General features: G+C 36.3%; 1 protein-coding gene across 1 annotated transcript in view; it reads left to right on the top strand.

Moving 5' to 3' along the window:
- The window catches only part of FOXP2 (forkhead box P2), a 691,137-nt gene extending 688,632 nt beyond the window's left edge, over positions 1-2,505 (top strand). The window contains exon 19 of the mRNA XM_036328924.1: positions 1-2,505. This exon is cut by the window's left edge and continues 585 nt beyond it. The gene's annotated coding sequence lies outside the window, so the exon portion shown is untranslated.
- Positions 2,506-5,747: the final 3,242 nt, after the last annotated feature.

The raw sequence follows: 5,747 nt of genomic DNA, 5'->3' as shown, positions 1-5,747 counted from the left end.
TTAGAAACAATTGCTGGTCAAGTTCAACTTGTTGCTATTGTTTTTAATTTGCACAGGAGTAGTATCAGAAATTAGTGTCACTGCTTGTATCTAGCTGAATTTTGAACAACAGAACATTAGTTTTTATGTTGGTGCCACCAACTGTAAATGACATAAGTTAGTAATTACAAAAACGCAGTAATTAGACTGTTGCAACCATCTAAAACCTTAGGCTTCCAGTCTGTGCTGTTAGTGTTAAGATGTAAAGTGCAATCCTAAGCTAACATTATCTGTGCAAGCACCATAGAAACATTTGCATATCTGCATAGATCTTACAACTGTACTCTTTACCTCCTTGTGATAAAGCTTTGTCTACCTGCAAACACAGTCAAAGGCTACAGCTGCAAACCAAAGCCAACTCTAACCATGGCCAAGAGCTCAAGGACAGAAGCAGCCACACGCTTTGGTCAGCCTTCTGTAACTTCAATTAATACAAAGGAACCTTTTCCATGAACTACCTGCTGTTTTCTGATGACCTCTGGGATCTTTTCATTTAGCCCTAAACAAAGAATTAAATATGACAAAAACCACAACTAAAAAGCTAATTCAGTCACAGAGTAATCTTCTGAGACCAAAAGTCCATCTAAATGCAATGAAGATTTGCTTTCACTAAAGACAGAGGTGAGGACAAAATCCACAGTGGAAGTTATGATATGCTAGAAAGCAACAAATGTGGATCACTGACCAAAAGGATGATGTACTTGATGCAAATGCAGATTGCATATTGTCATATATATAGAGTACACTGTGCTTTTGTTTTCCCCGATCCAGTCACTTATTTTTGGTGGTGAATACATGTTGTTAGATGTCTTGTATGGTCTGAACCTTTGTTGTGTACTATTTTTATAGACTTAAGTTATAAGGAAAAAAACAAAACAAAAAATAGGAACCAAACAGTAAAGGTCTAGTAAAGCCAAAAATTAATTTCATATTGATTTTAAAGGGATCTAGCTGAGTTTTTACACTGAAAGCAAAGATTATAGCAATTGTAGTCCATGGTATTTATTTTCAGTCAAACCAAAGTTACATATAATTCTGCCTCTGCTTATACGGGATATTAACACTAACAATACTCTCCCTTTCAAAGACTTGCACAGGCCAAATTGTTGGAATGCTGGTTTTCTTGACATCTCCAAACCCCCGAACTATGATGATGCATTATGGTGTATTGAAAATAACATAGTCAGATATTTGCTTAAAACCTAGAAACTTTACATGTTGCTTTTCATGTGCTGTGCCAAGTCTTGATAATACTTTTTTCCCCCAACCAAGGGACCTCATAACCTGATTATGGTTATTGCTTTACAAACAGTTTTGACAGAAGGTGGCTGCTAGAGCTTAACATATGTTCCAGTTCCATGTTATGGAGCTGGTTCTTGCAAACTAAGCTCATCATGTATTCTTTGCTGAAGTCAGCAAATAGAGTTAGACACCCAGTCATCTATCACACCAAATAAAAGAACATAACGGCTTTCAAAAGGGTTTTCCCACTTACCCAAATGGCTTTCTGAAAGCTTCTACCTCTGCAAAAAGAAAAAAAAAGAAAAAGAAAAAAAAAGACAAAAAAGAAAAAAATTAGAACAATTATGGCAGATTGCATGAAATGTGAGAACGTCACAGTAACTGCTACTTTTCATTATGTTGTCTTTGGGTCATGATCAACGAATGGGAAGTTTACCATGCGGTTTCCAGAGAAGGAGTGGTATTGTGAAGGATGCTTTTCAGTCATCTAGGATCGTGTCAGGATTATCTGAAGGGAAAATGGGTCTTTCATGTGCATGTTCAAAGGTTTTGATGGACTGAAAGTAACTGTGAGAGCTCTACCATCAGAAGGGTGGCCTAAGACTACAGTGCTAAAGTATGCATACCTCAGTTACAAAACTTTTGAAAGGAAGTCTCAGCCACAGAATGCATATACCTGTAGAGTTTTGCATGGGTTTTATATGAATACAATAAAAAAAATATAGCTGCTTGCACATTATACCAGAAAAACCTCCAAAACTGCAATTGCTTTGAAAATAGATTTTAGGTTTTTTGGAGTTTTCTGAAATGCTTGGTCTGTATTTTGATAATTGTGCATATTATGTAAAAATGTTGGTGGACCCATAAATGACCAGACTTTTTCTAAGAAAAATGTTGCTTTAATGCATTTCATGAATTTTTACTTATATCATTGCTTGTTAGTAATAGCAAATCTGCTTTTCTGCATCTGCTTTGCGTAGCTATTGTAAGGCTTTGAACTAATGTATGTATTTATTGCTTGAACTTCTGTGCATACCTTATAAAGCATAATGTCTGACAATTTAAATGGCTCATGTATTCTTGCTTCTATCAAACTGATTACGGGGACTATGATCTTTTGTATACAACAAATTTTAACTGTAGCACAAACATCTGTTTATGTATTGGTGGAATATACCTGTTTTATTTATCTTTTTTGAGGTAAACTAATTTTGATACTTTTCATTACTGTGTACTATGTTCATACTTTGAATTCTCTGATGTTAGAAGTCATGGTTGAGAATTGTAAGAGGTGTTATTTGTTCTGTATTCATGGCTTTCACTGCTGAATAAAATAAAAGACCAAACCTAGGATTTGAAAGAAAACTGTCTACCTCTAACACCAGGGAGTTATCAGACTTTATTTTACATAGTTTTAGTCTACAAAGACACAATTGCTTAAACCTAGTGGGCTTAAGGCTTATATTCTATGTGGTCAAATTCATGGCGCAGTAGTGCTGTTTGAAAATCAATTAAAAATGTATGTGAATGTTACAAGTATTTGGTAGAATTACCGCTAACTAGGTTTTCTTTAGGCAACTCAGATATGGAGAGAATGTCATCAGCATTCTGTGCCTACAGCTGCTTAACTTCATAAGAATGCATTTCTTTCTGATTAGGCAATGGAAGAATAGTCAGCTAGAAATAGAGCTACAGAAGTATACTTAAAATAAACCGTCCTGGACTCTAATGTCCCTGGGTAGATTCAGTCACAAAATCCATTAGGTTATTGCATAGTTTTCAAATTGGACATTCACATTTTAGAGAATTTGTGAGACTTCATACTACACATGCCAATATTAGCAGGCATTTGGACAACGGCTTTATTAATGCCATAAAGCTATTGAAAGAAACATGGCTGACCCCTTGTAATTTCACTAGTTCAGGTTGCAATGAAAGGTTGTTTTTTTTTTGTCCATGAACACTTGGCAGATCTTACCTAACAACAACAAAAAAGAAGGATGTACATTTTCCTACAGAATTAATGTATGAACAGTGTGTCACTGCTCTTGGATGTAAAAATGTATATGAAATCATTTCATTCACTTGATTACATTTCTGAAGTATAAATAAAAATCTAATTCGTTTTGACCTATTTACAACCCCTAGGATTTTATTTTTTCAGAGACACCATTCTTCACTACCAGAGCCAACTCATATATTTGTGTGCACATGTCCCACATTTGTTTAAATCATTTTCTTAGGAATTGTGGATTCATAAACCAATACTCCCATTAAGTCAATAAAAGTAGGGGTTGCTTGTCAAATACATTCTATTAAAACAGGGGTGGGGAACCTTTATTCTGCCAAGGGCCATTTGGATATGTATAACATCATTCATGGGCCATACAAAATTATCAACTTAAAAAAATTAGCCTGCTATATTTGGTCAAACATTTCATTAACTCACCCCTAATGCCTTGGCAGGGCCAGACCAAATGATCTTGCTGATGCTATACGGGCCCATGGGCTGGACATTCCCCACCCCTGCATTAGAAACTATTTTCAGGTTCAAAATTGGCATGCTCACATAATCATTTCATGTTTTCATGCTTTTATCCTAATAGAAATTGACACCATACATCTGATCCTAAAAAAAAACAGAACAAAATAAAACACACACAAGGGAAAACATGATTACTCTATTTAACTTTATGACTTTTATTTTTTTTTTGCCCCCAAATATCAGTTACACCCATGGCATTCTGCTATGGTTTAGGAGGACGTGCAGGGAACAGGGATGAGGAAATAGCTAAGTTAATGCTTCTTTGCCTATACCAACCAATCCTAGACCATTATTAGTATCCAAAACAGGCCAGATGGGGACTCTGCACAAGAAAACTTCACCTTTTTAACTTCAGTATACATTCCAAAATTTGTCATGATTAGAAATAAAAGGGAAATGAATATGTTGAGTAGGGATTTATTCTATGCATAGTTTAAAGTTTTATGTCACGCTAGTGAAAAACTACCTTGATTAAAAAGGTTTCCACAGAATAATAAATTATTTTAAAAGAAGCATGAACATGAAATTAATTTTCTTGGACCTTAGAATTCATTTTTCACTATTAATTAGTTGAAAGTAAATGAATGCCAACTGATCCCCACCCAGTGTGTTTATTTGGTTAACTTATCAAAGGCTGTATAACAAGATGTGAATACAATCCTCTCACACACTATGCTCTAATATAGGAAGAATAATTTAGAGATTAAAACTAACAATGTAAGAAATTTGGCAAATGTTTTGTACTTATACCTAAGGTCAAGCTTATGTCACTCTGTAGTTTAAAATACTGTGTTGCTCAGATTCATTGTGTTGGGTCAAGGAAGGTTTCAACTGCTTTGTAAAAAGCTGGTTACTAAATTATATTAAATTTAAAAAAAATTAAAACCAACATGGCGACTTAAAATTTAACTAGCTAGACTAAAAGTACAGATGGGAAATCACATTCTAACCATTTCTTCAGGCAGGAGTAATGAAAGTTAAGTATGCAACTCTACTGTTGCAAATATTTCACAAAATGAGATTCAGACAACTTCTATCATTTAAATGCTGATGAAGGAAAAGAACGTAAACTCTATCTTTTCATTATTAATCAGTTTTTGAATTGCATACAAAACTTTTAAACGGCAAAGCATAAGATTACTGCATGAGAATGTGTAACTTGAGAAAATAGTGTGGCTTCACCCATCATTTGGCACATCATTTCCTCTACTAGCTCTTCCTCTATGCTCAGTCGCCATCACGCAGACTAAAAGGAGCCATGTGATACCTGAATAACTGGAAAGATGAGTAGTTGTCAGTAAAAAGTTTACAATTTTCTGGGGAATTTGAATCTTACATGTGTGAGGATATAGAAATAAGAAAGGCCGTAAGGGTAGGATCCATGGGAAAGGAATGCGTACCTGAAGGGGCGGAGCCAGCTCCAAAGCAACAGAATGCTTCTCTCACAAACACGGAGAGCAGCAGAACATTATGGGGGGGGGGGGGGGGGGAGCCTGGGGCGCCAGGTATGCTTTCAGACTTTGAAACTGGTACCAGGCAGGGAAGGGGGAAATCGCCCAATTAGGAAAAAACACGAGGGGACATAAAAAGAGGAAGGATCCAATTAGAGAGTAGCATGTACAGACCAAGAAGCTGCCAGCATTTATAAACCCTTAGACAAAGAGACTTCACTGGTTACCCATTTGGGACCCTTCCCCAGGCGGGAGTTTGTAACGGCTTGCAATAAATGTCCACGCTTTTGCTTAAAATCTTCCAGTCCACGATTTTTATTCTTCAAAATTCGTAGACCAAGAACCCGGAATAAGAACTCCACCTTGCCAAACCGGTTTGGCTCAGTGGATAGAGCATCGGCCTGCGGACTGAAAGGTCCCAGGTTCGATTCTGGTCAAGGGCATGTACCTTGGTTGCGGGCACATCCCCA

Source organism: Myotis myotis, unplaced genomic scaffold, assembly GCF_014108235.1.
Source record: "Myotis myotis isolate mMyoMyo1 unplaced genomic scaffold, mMyoMyo1.p scaffold_m19_p_11, whole genome shotgun sequence".
In the NCBI taxonomy this organism is placed as follows: Eukaryota; Metazoa; Chordata; class Mammalia; order Chiroptera; family Vespertilionidae; genus Myotis; species Myotis myotis.
Note: the sequence above shows the minus strand (reverse complement) of the source record. Positions and strands in the feature narration are given on the sequence as shown.